Source organism: Saccoglossus kowalevskii, chromosome 10, assembly GCF_978046115.1.
Source record: "Saccoglossus kowalevskii chromosome 10, keSacKowa6.1, whole genome shotgun sequence".
NCBI classification, from domain to species: Eukaryota; Metazoa; Hemichordata; class Enteropneusta; family Harrimaniidae; genus Saccoglossus; species Saccoglossus kowalevskii.
Genome location: NC_140650.1, coordinates 45155 through 61046, shown reverse-complemented (window position 1 = coordinate 61046; position 15892 = coordinate 45155).

Sequence of the window (15892 nt, the reverse complement as noted above, 5' to 3'; positions counted from 1 at the left end):
TAGTGGCAAAGTACTGAAAGTTAGTGGCAAAGTGCTGAAAAGTTGAATCAAAGTGCTGAAAAGTAGTGGCAAAGTGCTGAAAAGTGTGGCAAAGTACTGAAAAGTAGTGGCAAAGTAGTGGCAAAGTGTTGAACAGTAGTGGCAAAGTACTGAAAGGTACTGGCAAAGTGCTGAAAAGTGTGGCTAAGTACTGAAAAGTAGTGGCAAAGTAGTGGCAAAGTACTGAAAAGTGTGGCAAAGTACTGAAAAATTGTGGCAAAGTGCTGAAAAGTAGTGGCAAAGTGTTGAAAAGTAGTGGCAAAGTACTGAAAAGTGTGGTAAAGTACTGAAAAGTGTGGCAAAGTACAGAAAAGTAGTATCAAAGTGCTGAAAAGTAGTGGCAAAGTCCTGAAAAGTAGTGGCAAAGTACTGAAAAGTGTGGCAAAATACTGAAAAGTTGTGGCAAAGTGTTGAAAAGTAGTGGCAAAGTACTGAAAAGTAGTGGCAAAGTAGTGGCAAAGTACTAAAAAGTTGGGCCAAAGTGCTGAAAAGTAGTGGCAAAGTATTGTAAAGTAGTGGCAAAGTGCTGAAAAGTGTGGCAAAGTACTGAAAAGTAGTGACAAAGTACTGAAAAGTGTGGCAAAGTACTGAAAAGTTGTGGCAAAGTGCTGAAAACTAGTGGCAAATTAGTGACAAAGTAGTGGCAAAGTACTGAAAAGTAGTGGTAAAGTACTGAAAAGTGTGGCAATGTACTGAAAAATTGTGGCAAAGTGCTGAAAAGTAGTGGCAAAGTACTGAAAAGTAGTGGCAAAGTGCTGGAAAGTGTGGCAAAGTATTGAAAAGTAGTGGCAAAGTAGTGGCAAAGTACTGAAAAGTGTGGCAAAGTACTGAAATGTTGTGGCAACGTGCTGACAAGTAGTGGCAAAGTACTGAAAAGTGTTGCAAAGTGCTGAAAAGTAGTGGCAAAGTACTGAAAAGTGTGGCAAAGTATTGAAAAGTTGTGGCAAAGTGCTGAAAAGTAGTGGCAAAGTACTGAAAAGTAGTGGCAAAGAGCTGAAAAGTGTGGCAAAGTACTGACAAGTAGTGGCAAAGTACTGAAAAGTGTGGTAAAGTGCTGAAAAGTGTGGCAAAGTGCTGAAAAGTAGTGGCAAAGTACTGAAATGTAGTTGCAAAGTAGGGGCAAAGTACTGAAAAGTGTGCCAAAGTAGTGGCAAAGTAGTGGCAAAGTACTGAAAAGTGTGGCAATGTACTAAAAAGTTGGGCCAAAGTGCTGAAAAGTAGTGGCAAAGTACTGAAAAGTAGTGGCAAAGTGCTGAAAAGTGTGGCAAAGTACTGAAAAGTAGTGACAAAGTACTGAAAAGTGTGGCAAAGTACTGAAAAGTTGTGGCAAAGTGCTGAAAAGTAGTGGCAAAGTAGTGACAAAGTAGTGGCAAAGTCCTGAAAAGTAGTGGCAAAGTACTGAAAAGTAGATGCAAAGTACTGAAAAATAGTGGCAAAGTGCTGAAAAGTGTGGCAAAGTGCCGAAAAGTAGTGGCAAAGTACTGAAAAGTAGTGGCAAAGTGCTGAAAAATGTGGTAAAGTACTGAAAAGTGTGGCAAAGTACACACAAGTTGTATCAAAGTGCTGAAAAGTAGTGGCAACGTCCTGAAAAGTAGTGGCAAAGTACTGAAAAGTGTGGCAAAGTACAGAAAAAGTGTATCAAAGTGCTGAAAAGTAGAGGCAAAGTACTGAAAAGTAGTGGCAAAGTGCTGAAAAGTGTGGCAAAGTACTGAAAAGTAGTGGCAAAGTAGTGGCAAAGTGTTGAACAGTAGTGGCAAAGTACTGAAAGGTAGTGGCAAAGTGCTGAAAAGTGTGGCAAAGTACTGAAAAGTAGTGGTAAAGTATTGGCAAATAACTGAAAAGTTGTGGCAAAGTGCTGAATAGTAGTGGCAAAGTACTGAAAAGTAGTAGCAAAGTGCTGAAAGGTGTGACAAAGTACTGAAAATTAGTGGCAAAATAGTGGCAAAGTACTGAAAAGTGTGGCAAAGTACTGAGAAGTTGTGGCAAAATGCGAAAAGTGTTGCAAATTGCTGAAAAGTAGTGGCAAATTACTGAAAAGTGTGGCAATGTACTGAAAAATTGTGGCAAAGTGCTTAAAAGTAGTGTCAAAGTACTGAAAAGTAGTGGCAAAGTGCTGAAAAGTGTGGCAAAGTACTGAAAAGTAGTGGCAAAGTAGTGGCAACGAACTGAAAAATTGTGGCAAAGTGCTGAAAAGTAGTGGCAAAGTACTGAAAAGTAGTGGCAAATTGCTGAAAAGTTTGGAAAAGTAGTGGCAAGGTACTGAAAAGTGTGGCAAAGTACTGAAAAGTTGTGGCAAAGTGCTGAAAAGTAGTGTCAAAATAGTGGCAAAGTACTGACAAGTGGGGAAAAGTACTGAAAAGTTGTGGCAAAGTGCTGAAAAGTAGTGGCAAAGTACTGAACAGTTGTGGCAAAGTGCTGGAAAGTATGGCAAAGTGCTGAAAAGTGTGGCAAAGTGCTGAATAGTAGGGGGCAAAGTAGTGGCAAAGTACTGAAAAGTGTGGCAAAGTACTAAAAAGTTGGGCCAAAGTGCTGAAAAGTAGTGGCAAAGTACTGAAAAGTAGTGGCAAAGTGCTGACAAGTGTGGCAAAGTACTGAAAAGTAGTGAGAAAGTACTGAAAAGTGTGGCAAAGTACTGAAAAGTTGTGGCAAAGTGCTGAAAAGTAGTGGTAAAGTAGTGGCAAAGTACTGAAATGTAGTGGCAAAGTGCTAAAAGTGTTGCAAAGTGCTGAAAAGTAGTGGCAAGGTACTGAAAAGTAGTGGCAAAGTACTGAACAGTGTGGCATAGTACTGAAAAGTTGTGGCACCGTGCTGAAAAGTAGTGACAAAGTAATGAAAAGTAGTGGCAAAGTGCTGAAAAGTGCTGCAAAGTAATGAGAAGTTGTGGCAAAGTGCTGAAAAGTAGTGGCAAAGTACTGAAAAGTAGTTGCAAAGTACTGAAAAATAGTGGCAACGTGCTGAAAAGTGTGGCAAAGTACTGAAAAGTATTGGCAAAGTAGTTGCAAAGTACTGAAAAGTGTGGCAAAGTACTGAAAAGTGTTGCAAAGTGCTGAAAAGTAGTGGCAAAGTAGTGGCAAAGTACTGAAAAGTGTGGCAAAGTATTGAAAAGTTGTGGCAAAGTGCTGAAAAGTAGTGGCAAAGTACTGAAAAGTAGTGGCAAAGGGCTGAAAAGTGTGGCAAAGTACTGACAAGTAGTGGCAAAGTACTGAAAAGTGTGGTAAAGTACTGAAAAGTGTGGCAAAGTACAGAAAAGTTGTATCAAAGTGCTGAAAAGTAGTGGCAAAGTCCTGAAAAGTAGTGGCAAAGTACTGAAAAGTGTGGCAAAGTACAGAAACATTGTATCAAAGTGCTGAAAAGTAGTGCAAAGTACTGAAAAGTAGTGGCAAAGTGCTGAAAAGTGTGGCAAAGTACTGAAAAGTAGTGGCAAAGTAGTGGCAAAGTGTTGAACAGTAGTGGCAAAGTACTGAAAGGTACTGGCAAAGTGCTGAAAAGTGTGGCTAAGTACTGAAAAGTAGTGGCAAAGTAGTGGCAAAGTACTGAAAAGTGTGGCAAAGTACTGAAAAATTGTGGCAAAGTGCTGAAAAGTAGTGGCAAAGTGTTGAAAAGTAGTGGCAAAGTACTGAAAAGTGTGGTAAAGTACTGAAAAGTGTGGCAAAGTACAGAAAAGTAGTATCAAAGTGCTGAAAAGTAGTGGCAAAGTCCTGAAAAGTAGTGGCAAAGTACTGAAAAGTGTGGCAAAGTACAGAAAAATTGTATCAAAGTGCTGAAAAGTAGTGGCAAAGTACTGGAAGGTAGTGGCAAAGTGCTGAAAAGTGTGGCAAAGTACTGAAAAATTGTGGCAAAGTGCTGAAAAGTAGTGGCAAAGTGTTGAAACGTAGTGGCAAAGTACTGAAAAGTAGTGGCAAAGTGCTGAAAAGTGTGACAAAGTAATGAAAAGTTGTGGCAAAGTGTTGAAAAGTAGTGGCAAAGTACTGAAAAGTAGTGGCAAAGTACTGAAAAGTGTGGTAAAGTACTGAAAAGTGTGGCAAAGTACAGAAAAGTTGTATCAAAGTGCTGAAAAGTAGTGGCAAAGTCCTGAAAAGTAGTGGCAAAGTACTGAAAAGTGTGGCAAAGTACAGAAACATTGTATCAAAGTGCTGAAAAGTAGTGGCAAAGTGCTGAAAAGTGTGGCAAAGTACTGAAAAGTTGTGGCAAACTAGTGGCAAAGTGTTGAACAGTAGTGGCAAAGTACTGAAAGGTAGTGGCAAAGTGCTGAAAAGTGTGGCAAAGTGCTGAAAAGTAGTGGAAAAGTACTGAAATGTAGTTGCAATGTAGGGGCAAAGTACTGAAAAGTGTGCCAAAGTACTGAAAAGTTGTGGCAAAGTGCTGAAAATTGCTGGCAAAGCAGTTGCAAAGTACTGAAAAGTGTGGCAAAATACTGAAAAGTTGTGGCAAAGTGTTGAAAAGTAGTGGCAAAGTACTGAAAAGTAGTGGCAAAGTACTGAAAAGTAGTGGCAAAGAGCTGAAAAGTGTGGCAAAGTACTGACAAGTAGTGGCAAAGTACTGAAAAGTGTGGTAAAGTACTGAAAAGTGTGGCAAAGTACAGAAAAGTTGTATCAAAGTGCTGAAAAGTAGTGGCAAAGTCCTGAAAAGTAGTGGCAAAGTACTGAAAAGTGTGGCAAAATACAGAAACATTGTATCAAAGTGCTGAAAAGTAGTGGCAAAGTAATGAAAAGCAGTGGCAAAGTGCTGAAAAGTGTGGCAAAGTACTGAAAAGTAGTGGCAAAGTAGTGGCAAAGTGTTGAACAGTAGTGGCAAAGTACTGAAAGGTAGTGGCAAAGTGCTGAAAAGTGTGGCAAAGTGCTGAAAAGTAGTGGCAAAGCACTGAAATGTAGTTGCAAAGTAGGGGAAAAGTACTGAAAAGTGTGCCAAAGTACTGAAAAGTTGTGTCAAAGTGCTGAAAATTGCTGGCAAAGCAGTTGCAAAGTACTGAAAAGTGTGGCAAAATACTGAAAAGTTGTGGCAAAGTGTTCAAAAGTAGTGGCAAAGTACTGAAAAGTAGTGGCAAAGTAGTGGCAAAGTACTGAAAAGTGTGGCAAAGTACTAAAAAGTTGGGCCAAAGTGCTGAAAAGTAGTGGCAAAGTACTATAAAGTAGTGGCAAAGTGCTGAAAAGTGTGGCAAAGTACTGAAAAGTAGTGACAAAGTACTGAAAAGTGTGGCAAAGTACTGAAAAATTGTGGCAAAGTGCTGAAAACTAGTGGCAAATTAGTGACAAAGTAGTGGCAAAGTACTGAAAAGTAGTGGCAAAGTAATGAAAAGTGTGGCAATGTACTGAAAAATTGTGGCAAAGTGCTGAAAAGTAGTGGCAAAGTACTGAAAAGTAGTGGCAAAGTGCTGGAAAGTGTGGCAAAGTATTGAAAAGTAGTGGCAAAGTAGTGGCAAAGTACTGAAAAGTGTGGCAAAGTACTGAAATGTTGTGGCAACGTGCTGAAAAGTAGTGGCAAAGTACTGAAAAGTGTTGCAAAGTGCTGAAAAGTAGTGGCAAAGTAGTGGCAAAGTACTGAAAAGTGTGGCAAAGTATTGAAAAGATGTGGCAAAGTGCTGAAAAGTAGTGGCAAAGTATTGAAAAGTAGTGGCAAAGAGCTGAAAAGTGTGGCAAAGTACTGACAAGTAGTGGCAAAGTACTGAAAAGTGTGGTAAAGTGCTGAAAAGTGTGGCAAAGTGCTGAAAAGTAGTGGCAAAGTACTGAAATGTAGTTGCAAAGTAGGGGCAAAGTACTGAAAAGTGTGCCAAAGTAGTGGCAAAGTAGTGGCAAAGTACTGAACAGTGTGGCAATGTACTAAAAAGTTGGGTCAAAGTGCTGAAAAGTAGTGGCAAAGTACTGAAAAGTAGTGGCAAAGTGCTGAAAAGTGTGGCAAAGTACTGAAAAGTAGTGACAAAGTACTGAAAAGTGTGGCAAAGTACTGAAAAGTTGTGGCAAAGTGCTGAAAAGTAGTGGCAAAGTAGTGACAAAGTAGTGGCAAAGTGCTGAAAAGTAGTGGCAAAGTACTGAAAAGTAGTTGCAAAGTACTGAAAAATAGTGGCAAAGTGCTGAAAAGTGTGGCAAAGTGCCGAAAAGTAGTGGCAAAGTACTGAAAAGTAGTGGCAAAGTGCTGAAAAGTGTGGTAAAGTACTGAAAAGTGTGGCAAAGTACACACAAGTTGTATCAAAGTGCTGAAAAGTAGTGGCAACGTCCTGAAAAGTAGTGGCAAAGTAATGAAAAGTGTGGCAAAGTACAGAAAAGTAGTGGCAAAGTAGTGGCAAAGTGTTGAACAGTAGTGGCAAAGTATTGAAAGGAAGTGGCAAAGTGCTGAAAAGTGTGGCAAAGTACTGAAAAGTAGTGGTAAAGTAGTGGCAAAGTACTGAAAAGTGTGGCAAATAACTGAAAAGTTGTGGCAAAGTGCTGAATAGTAGTGGCAAAGTACTGAAAAGTAGTAGCAAAGTGCTGAAAGTTGTGACAAAGTACTGAAAATTAGTGGCAAAATAGTGGCAAAGTACTGAAAAGTGTGGCAAAGTACTGAGAAGTTGTGGCAAAGTGCTGAAAAGTAGTGGCAAAGTACTGAACAGTTGTGGCAAAGTGCTGGAAAGTAGTGGTAAAGTAGTGGCAAAGTACTGAAATGTAGTGGCAAAGTGCTAAAAGTGTTGCAAAGTGCTGAAAAGTAGTGGCAAGGTACTGAAAAGTAGTGGCAAAGTACTGAACAGTGTGGCATAGTACTGAAAAGTTGTGGCACCGTGCTGAAAAGTAGTGACAAAGTAATGAAAAGTAGTGGCAAAGTGCTGAAAAGTGCTGCAAAGTAATGAGAAGTTGTGGCAAAGTGCTGAAAAGTAGTGGCAAAGTACTGAAAAGTAGTTGCAAAGTACTGAAAAATAGTGGCAACGTGCTGAAAAGTGTGGCAAAGTACTGAAAAGTATTGGCAAAGTAGTTGCAAAGTACTGAAAAGTGTGGCAAAGTACTGAAAAGTGTTGCAAAGTGCTGAAAAGTAGTGGCAAAGTAGTGGCAAAGTACTGAAAAGTGTGGCAAAGTATTGAAAAGTTGTGGCAAAGTGCTGAAAAGTAGTGGCAAAGTACTGAAAAGTAGTGGCAAAGAGCTGAAAAGTGTGGCAAAGTACTGACAAGTAGTGGCAAAGTACTGAAAAGTGTGGTAAAGTACTGAAAAGTGTGGCAAAGTACAGAAAAGTTGTATCAAAGTGCTGAAAAGTAGTGGCAAAGTCCTGAAAAGTAGTGGCAAAGTACTGAAAAGTGTGGCAAAGTACAGAAACATTGTATCAAAGTGCTGAAAAGTAGTGCAAAGTACTGAAAAGTAGTGGCAAAGTGCTGAAAAGTGTGGCAAAGTACTGAAAAGAAGTGGCAAAGTAGTGGCAAAGTGTTGAACAGTAGTGGCAAAGTACTGAAAGTTAGTGGCAAAGTGCTGAAAAGTTGAATCAAAGTGCTGAAAAGTAGTGGCAAAGTGCTGAAAAGTGTGGCAAAGTACTGAAAAGTAGTGGCAAAGTAGTGGCAAAGTGTTGAACAGTAGTGGCAAAGTACTGAAAGGTACTGGCAAAGTGCTGAAAAGTGTGGCTAAGTACTGAAAAGTAGTGGCAAAGTAGTGGCAAAGTACTGAAAAGTGTGGCAAAGTACTGAAAAATTGTGGCAAAGTGCTGAAAAGTAGTGGCAAAGTGTTGAAAAGTAGTGGCAAAGTACTGAAAAGTGTGGTAAAGTACTGAAAAGTGTGGCAAAGTACAGAAAAGTAGTATCAAAGTGCTGAAAAGTAGTGGCAAAGTCCTGAAAAGTAGTGGCAAAGTACTGAAAAGTGTGGCAAAGTACAGAAAAATTGTATCAAAGTGCTGAAAAGTAGTGGCAAAGTACTGGAAGGTAGTGGCAAAGTGCTGAAAAGTGTGGCAAAGTACTGAAAAATTGTGGCAAAGTGCTGAAAAGTAGTGGCAAAGTGTTGAAACGTAGTGGCAAAGTACTGAAAAGTAGTGGCAAAGTGCTGAAAAGTGTGACAAAGTAATGAAAAGTTGTGGCAAAGTGTTGAAAAGTAGTGGCAAAGTACTGAAAAGTAGTGGCAAAGTACTGAAAAGTGTGGTAAAGTACTGAAAAGTGTGGCAAAGTACAGAAAAGTTGTATCAAAGTGCTGAAAAGTAGTGGCAAAGTCCTGAAAAGTAGTGGCAAAGTACTGAAAAGTGTGGCAAAGTACAGAAACATTGTATCAAAGTGCTGAAAAGTAGTGGCAAAGTGCTGAAAAGTGTGGCAAAGTACTGAAAAGTTGTGGCAAACTAGTGGCAAAGTGTTGAACAGTAGTGGCAAAGTACTGAAAGGTAGTGGCAAAGTGCTGAAAAGTGTGGCAAAGTGCTGAAAAGTAGTGGAAAAGTACTGAAATGTAGTTGCAATGTAGGGGCAAAGTACTGAAAAGTGTGCCAAAGTACTGAAAAGTTGTGGCAAAGTGCTGAAAATTGCTGGCAAAGCAGTTGCAAAGTACTGAAAAGTGTGGCAAAATACTGAAAAGTTGTGGCAAAGTGTTGAAAAGTAGTGGCAAAGTACTGAAAAGTAGTGGCAAAGTACTGAAAAGTAGTGGCAAAGAGCTGAAAAGTGTGGCAAAGTACTGACAAGTAGTGGCAAAGTACTGAAAAGTGTGGTAAAGTACTGAAAAGTGTGGCAAAGTACAGAAAAGTTGTATCAAAGTGCTGAAAAGTAGTGGCAAAGTCCTGAAAAGTAGTGGCAAAGTACTGAAAAGTGTGGCAAAATACAGAAACATTGTATCAAAGTGCTGAAAAGTAGTGGCAAAGTAATGAAAAGCAGTGGCAAAGTGCTGAAAAGTGTGGCAAAGTACTGAAAAGTAGTGGCAAAGTAGTGGCAAAGTGTTGAACAGTAGTGGCAAAGTACTGAAAGGTAGTGGCAAAGTGCTGAAAAGTGTGGCAAAGTGCTGAAAAGTAGTGGCAAAGCACTGAAATGTAGTTGCAAAGTAGGGGAAAAGTACTGAAAAGTGTGCCAAAGTACTGAAAAGTTGTGTCAAAGTGCTGAAAATTGCTGGCAAAGCAGTTGCAAAGTACTGAAAAGTGTGGCAAAATACTGAAAAGTTGTGGCAAAGTGTTCAAAAGTAGTGGCAAAGTACTGAAAAGTAGTGGCAAAGTAGTGGCAAAGTACTGAAAAGTGTGGCAAAGTACTAAAAAGTTGGGCCAAAGTGCTGAAAAGTAGTGGCAAAGTACTATAAAGTAGTGGCAAAGTGCTGAAAAGTGTGGCAAAGTACTGAAAAGTAGTGACAAAGTACTGAAAAGTGTGGCAAAGTACTGAAAAATTGTGGCAAAGTGCTGAAAACTAGTGGCAAATTAGTGACAAAGTAGTGGCAAAGTACTGAAAAGTAGTGGCAAAGTAATGAAAAGTGTGGCAATGTACTGAAAAATTGTGGCAAAGTGCTGAAAAGTAGTGGCAAAGTACTGAAAAGTAGTGGCAAAGTGCTGGAAAGTGTGGCAAAGTATTGAAAAGTAGTGGCAAAGTAGTGGCAAAGTACTGAAAAGTGTGGCAAAGTACTGAAATGTTGTGGCAACGTGCTGAAAAGTAGTGGCAAAGTACTGAAAAGTGTTGCAAAGTGCTGAAAAGTAGTGGCAAAGTAGTGGCAAAGTACTGAAAAGTGTGGCAAAGTATTGAAAAGATGTGGCAAAGTGCTGAAAAGTAGTGGCAAAGTATTGAAAAGTAGTGGCAAAGAGCTGAAAAGTGTGGCAAAGTACTGACAAGTAGTGGCAAAGTACTGAAAAGTGTGGTAAAGTGCTGAAAAGTGTGGCAAAGTGCTGAAAAGTAGTGGCAAAGTACTGAAATGTAGTTGCAAAGTAGGGGCAAAGTACTGAAAAGTGTGCCAAAGTAGTGGCAAAGTAGTGGCAAAGTACTGAACAGTGTGGCAATGTACTAAAAAGTTGGGTCAAAGTGCTGAAAAGTAGTGGCAAAGTACTGAAAAGTAGTGGCAAAGTGCTGAAAAGTGTGGCAAAGTACTGAAAAGTAGTGACAAAGTACTGAAAAGTGTGGCAAAGTACTGAAAAGTTGTGGCAAAGTGCTGAAAAGTAGTGGCAAAGTAGTGACAAAGTAGTGGCAAAGTGCTGAAAAGTAGTGGCAAAGTACTGAAAAGTAGTTGCAAAGTACTGAAAAATAGTGGCAAAGTGCTGAAAAGTGTGGCAAAGTGCCGAAAAGTAGTGGCAAAGTACTGAAAAGTAGTGGCAAAGTGCTGAAAAGTGTGGTAAAGTACTGAAAAGTGTGGCAAAGTACACACAAGTTGTATCAAAGTGCTGAAAAGTAGTGGCAACGTCCTGAAAAGTAGTGGCAAAGTAATGAAAAGTGTGGCAAAGTACAGAAAAAGTGTATCAAAGTGCTGAAAAGTAGTGGCAAAGTACTGAAAAGTAGTGGCAAAGTGCTGAAAAGTGTGGCAAAGTACTGAAAAGTAGTGGCAAAGTAGTGGCAAAGTGTTGAACAGTAGTGGCAAAGTATTGAAAGGAAGTGGCAAAGTGCTGAAAAGTGTGGCAAAGTACTGAAAAGTAGTGGTAAAGTAGTGGCAAAGTACTGAAAAGTGTGGCAAATAACTGAAAAGTTGTGGCAAAGTGCTGAATAGTAGTGGCAAAGTACTGAAAAGTAGTAGCAAAGTGCTGAAAGTTGTGACAAAGTACTGAAAATTAGTGGCAAAATAGTGGCAAAGTACTGAAAAGTGTGGCAAAGTACTGAGAAGTTGTGGCAAAATGCGAAAAGTGTTGCAAATTGCTGAAAAGTAGTGGCAAATTACTGAAAAGTGTGGCAATGTACTGAAAAATTGTGGCAAAGTGCTTAAAAGTAGTGTCAAAGTACTGAAAAGTAGTGGCAAAGTGCTGAAAAGTGTGGCAAAGTACTGAAAAGTAGTGGCAAAGTAGTGGCAACGAACTGAAAAATTGTGGCAAAGTGCTGAAAAGTAGTGGCAAAGTACTGAAAAGTAGTGGCAAATTGCTGAAAAGTTTGGAAAAGTAGTGGCAAGGTACTGAAAAGTGTGGCAAAGTACTGAAAAGTTGTGGCAAAGTGCTGAAAAGTAGTGTCAAAATAGTGGCAAAGTACTGACAAGTGGGGAAAAGTACTGAAAAGTTGTGGCAAAGTGCTGAAAAGTAGTGACAAAGTACTGAACAGTTGTGGCAAAGTGCTGGAAAGTATGGCAAAGTGCTGAAAAGTGTGGCAAAGTGCTGAATAGTAGGGGGCAAAGTAGTGGCAAAGTACTGAAAAGTGTGGCAAAGTACTAAAAAGTTGGGCCAAAGTGCTGAAAAGTAGTGGCAAAGTACTGAAAAGTAGTGGCAAAGTGCTGACAAGTGTGGCAAAGTACTGAAAAGTAGTGGCAAAGTGCTGAAAAGTGCTGCAAAGTAATGAGAAGTTGTGGCAAAGTGCTGAAAAGTAGTGGCAAAGTACTGAAAAGTAGTTGCAAAGTACTGAAAAATAGTGGCAACGTGCTGAAAAGTGTGGCAAAGTACTGAAAAGTATTGGCAAAGTAGTTGCAAAGTGCTGAAAAGTAGTGGCAAAGTACTGAAAAGTAGTTGCAAAGTACTGAAAAATAGTGGCAACGTGCTGAAAAGTGTGGCAAAGTACTGAAAAGTATTGGCAAAGTAGTTGCAAAGTACTGAAAAGTGTGGCAAAGTACTGAAAAGTGTTGCAAAGTGCTGAAAAGTAGTGGCAAAGTAGTGGCAAAGTACTGAAAAGTGTGGCAAAGTATTGAAAAGTTGTGGCAAAGTGCTGAAAAGTAGTGGCAAATTACTGAAAAGTAGTGGCAAAGAGCTGAAAAGTGTGGCAAAGTACTGACAAGTAGTGGCAAAGTACTGAAAAGTGTGGTAAAGTACTGAAAAGTGTGGCAAAGTACAGAAAAGTTGTATCAAAGTGCTGAAAAGTAGTGGCAAAGTCCTGAAAAGTAGTGGCAAAGTACTGAAAAGTGTGGCAAAGTACAGAAACATTGTATCAAAGTGCTGAAAAGTAGTGCAAAGTACTGAAAAGTAGTGGCAAAGTGCTGAAAAGTGTGGCAAAGTACTGAAAAGTAGTGGCAAAGTAGTGGCAAAGTGTTGAACAGTAGTGGCAAAGTACTGAAAGTTAGTGGCAAAGTGCTGAAAAGTTGAATCAAAGTGCTGAAAAGTAGTGGCAAAGTGCTGAAAAGTGTGGCAAAGTACTGAAAAGTAGTGGCAAAGTAGTGGCAAAGTGTTGAACAGTAGTGGCAAAGTACTGAAAGGTACTGGCAAAGTGCTGAAAAGTGTGGCAAAGTACTGAAAAGTAGTGGCAAAGTAGTGGCAAAGTACTGAAAAGTGTGGCAAAGTACTGAAAAATTGTGGCAAAGTGCTGAAAAGTAGTGGCAAAGTGCTGAATAGTAGTGGCAAAGTACTGAAAAGTAGTAGCAAAGTGCTGAAAGTTGTGACAAAGTACTGAAAATTAGTGGCAAAATAGTGGCAAAGTACTGAAAAGTGTGGCAAAGTACTGAGAAGTTGTGGCAAAATGCTTAAAAGTAGTGTCAAAGTACTGAAAAGTAGTGGCAAAGTGCTGAAAAGTGTGGCAAAGTACTGAAAAGTAGTGGCAAAGTAGTGGCAACGAACTGAAAAATTGTGGCAAAGTGCTGAAAAGTAGTGGCAAAGTACTGAAAAGTAGTGGCAAATTGCTGAAAAGTTTGGAAAAGTAGTGGCAAGGTACTGAAAAGTGTGGCAAAGTACTGAAAAGTTGTGGCAAAGTGCTGAAAAGTAGTGTCAAAATAGTGGCAAAGTACTGACAAGTGGGGAAAAGTACTGAAAAGTTGTGGCAAAGTGCTGAAAAGTAGTGACAAAGTACTGAACAGTTGTGGCAAAGTGCTGGAAAGTATGGCAAAGTGCTGAAAAGTGTGGCAAAGTGCTGAATAGTAGGGGGCAAAGTAGTGGCAAAGTACTGAAAAGTGTGGCAAAGTACTAAAAAGTTGGGCCAAAGTGCTGAAAAGTAGTGGCAAAGTACTGAAAAGTAGTGGCAAAGTGCTGACAAGTGTGGCAAAGTACTGAAAAGTAGTGAGAAAGTACTGAAAAGTGTGGCAAAGTACTGAAAAGTTGTGGCAAAGTGCTGAAAAGTAGTGGCAAAGTAGTGGCAAAGTACTGAAATGTAGTGACAAAGTGCTAAAAGTGTTGCAAAGTGCTGAAAAGTAGTGGCAAGGTACTGAAAAGTAGTGGCAAAGTACTGAACAGTGTGGCAAAGTACTGAAAAGTTGTGGCACCGTGCTGAAAAGTAGTGACAAAGTAATGAAAAGTAGTGGCAAAGTGCTGAAAAGTGCTGCAAAGTAATGAGAAGTTGTGGCAAAGTGCTGAAAAGTAGTGGCAAAGTACTGAAAAGTAGTTGCAAAGTACTGAAAAATAGTGGCAACGTGCTGAAAAGTGTGGCAAAGTACTGAAAAGTATTGGCAAAGTAGTTGCAAAGTGCTGAAAAGTAGTGGCAAAGTACTGAAAAGTAGTTGCAAAGTACTGAAAAATAGTGGCAACGTGCTGAAAAGTGTGGCAAAGTACTGAAAAGTATTGGCAAAGTAGTTGCAAAGTACTGAAAAGTGTGGCAAAGTACTGAAAAGTGTTGCAAAGTGCTGAAAAGTAGTGGCAAAGTAGTGGCAAAGTACTGAAAAGTGTGGCAAAGTATTGAAAAGTTGTGGCAAAGTGCTGAAAAGTAGTGGCAAAGTACTGAAAAGTAGTGGCAAAGAGCTGAAAAGTGTGGCAAAGTACTGACAAGTAGTGGCAAAGTACTGAAAAGTGTGGTAAAGTACTGAAAAGTGTGGCAAAGTACAGAAAAGTTGTATCAAAGTGCTGAAAAGTAGTGGCAAAGTCCTGAAAAGTAGTGGCAAAGTACTGAAAAGTGTGGCAAAGTACAGAAACATTGTATCAAAGTGCTGAAAAGTAGTGCAAAGTACTGAAAAGTAGTGGCAAAGTGCTGAAAAGTGTGGCAAAGTACTGAAAAGTAGTGGCAAAGTAGTGGCAAAGTGTTGAACAGTAGTGGCAAAGTACTGAAAGTTAGTGGCAAAGTGCTGAAAAGTTGAATCAAAGTGCTGAAAAGTAGTGGCAAAGTGCTGAAAAGTGTGGCAAAGTACTGAAAAGTAGTGGCAAAGTAGTGGCAAAGTGTTGAACAGTAGTGGCAAAGTACTGAAAGGTACTGGCAAAGTGCTGAAAAGTGTGGCAAAGTACTGAAAAGTAGTGGCAAAGTAGTGGCAAAGTACTGAAAAGTGTGGCAAAGTACTGAAAAATTGTGGCAAAGTGCTGAAAAGTAGTGGCAAAGTGTTGAAAAGTAGTGGCAAAGTACTGAAAAGTGTGGTAAAGTACTGAAAAGTGTGGCAAAGTACAGAAAAGTAGTATCAAAGTGCTGAAAAGTAGTGGCAAAGTCCTGAAAAGTAGTGGCAAAGTACTGAAAAGTGTGGCAAAGTACAGAAAAATTGTATCAAAGTGCTGAAAAGTAGTGGCAAAGTACTGGAAGGTAGTGGCAAAGTGCTGAAAAGTGTGGCAAAGTACTGAAAAATTGTGGCAAAGTGCTGAAAAGTAGTGGCAAAGTGTTGAAACGTAGTGGCAAAGTACTGAAAAGTAGTGGCAAAGTGCTGAAAAGTGTGACAAAGTAATGAAAAGTTGTGGCAAAGTGTTGAAAAGTAGTGGCAAAGTACTGAAAAGTGTGGTAAAGTACTGAAAAGTGTGGCAAAGTACAGAAAAGTTGTATCAAAGTGCTGAAAAGTAGTGGCAAAGTCCTGAAAAGTAGTGGCAAAGTACTGAAAAGTGTGGCAAAGTACAGAAACATTGTATCAAAGTGCTGAAAAGTAGTGGCAAAGTACTGAAAAGTAGTGGCAAAGTGCTGAAAAGTGTGGCAAAGTACTGAAAAGTTGTGGCAAAGTAGTGGCAAAGTGTTGAACAGTAGTGGCAAAGTACTGAAAGGTAGTGGCAAAGTGCTGAAAAGTGTGGCAAAGTGCTGAAAAGTAGTGGCAAAGTACTGAAATGTAGTTGCAATGTAGGGGCAAAGTACTGAAAAGTGTGGCAAAGTACAGAAACATTGTATCAAAGTGCTGAAAAGTAGTGGCAAAGTCCTGAAAAGTAGTGGCAAAGTACTGAAAAGTGTGGCAAAGTACAGAAACATTGTATCAAAGTGCTGAAAAGTAGTGGCAAAGTCCTGAAAAGTAGTGGCAAAGTACTGAAAAGTGTGGCAAAGTACAGAAACATTGTATCAAAGTGCTGAAAAGTAGTGGCAAAGTACTGAAAAGTAGTGGCAAAGTGCTGAAAAGTGTGGCAAAGTACTGAAAAGTTGTGGCAAAGTATTGGCAAAGTGTTGAACAGTAGTGGCAAAGTACTGAAAGGTAGTGGCAAAGTGCTGAAAAGTGTGGCAAAGTGCTGAAAAGTAGTGGCAAAGTACTGAAATGTAGTTGCAATGTAGGGGCAAAGTACTGAAAAGTGTGCCAAAGTACTGAAAAGTTGTGGCAAAGTGCTGAAAATTGCTGGCAAAGCAGTTGCAAAGTACTGAAAAGTGTAGCAAAATACTGAAAAGTTGTGGCAAAGTGTTGAAAAGTAGTGGCAAAGTACTGAAAAGAAATGGCAAAGTACTGAAAAGTAGTGGCAAAGAGCTGAAAAGTGTGGCAAAGTACTGACAAGTAGTGGCAAAGTACTGAAAAGTGTGGTAAAGTACTGAAAAGTGTGGCAAAGTACAGAAAAGTTGTATCAAAGTGCTGAAAAGTAGTGGCAAAGTCCTGAAAAGTAGTGGCAAAGTACTGAAAAGTGTGGCAAAATACAGAAACATTGTATCAAAGTGCTGAAAATTAGTGGCAAAGTAATGAAAAGCAGTGGCAAAGTGCTGAAAAGTGTGGCAAAGTACTGAAAAGTAGTGGCAAAGTAGTGGCAAAGTGTTGAACAGTAG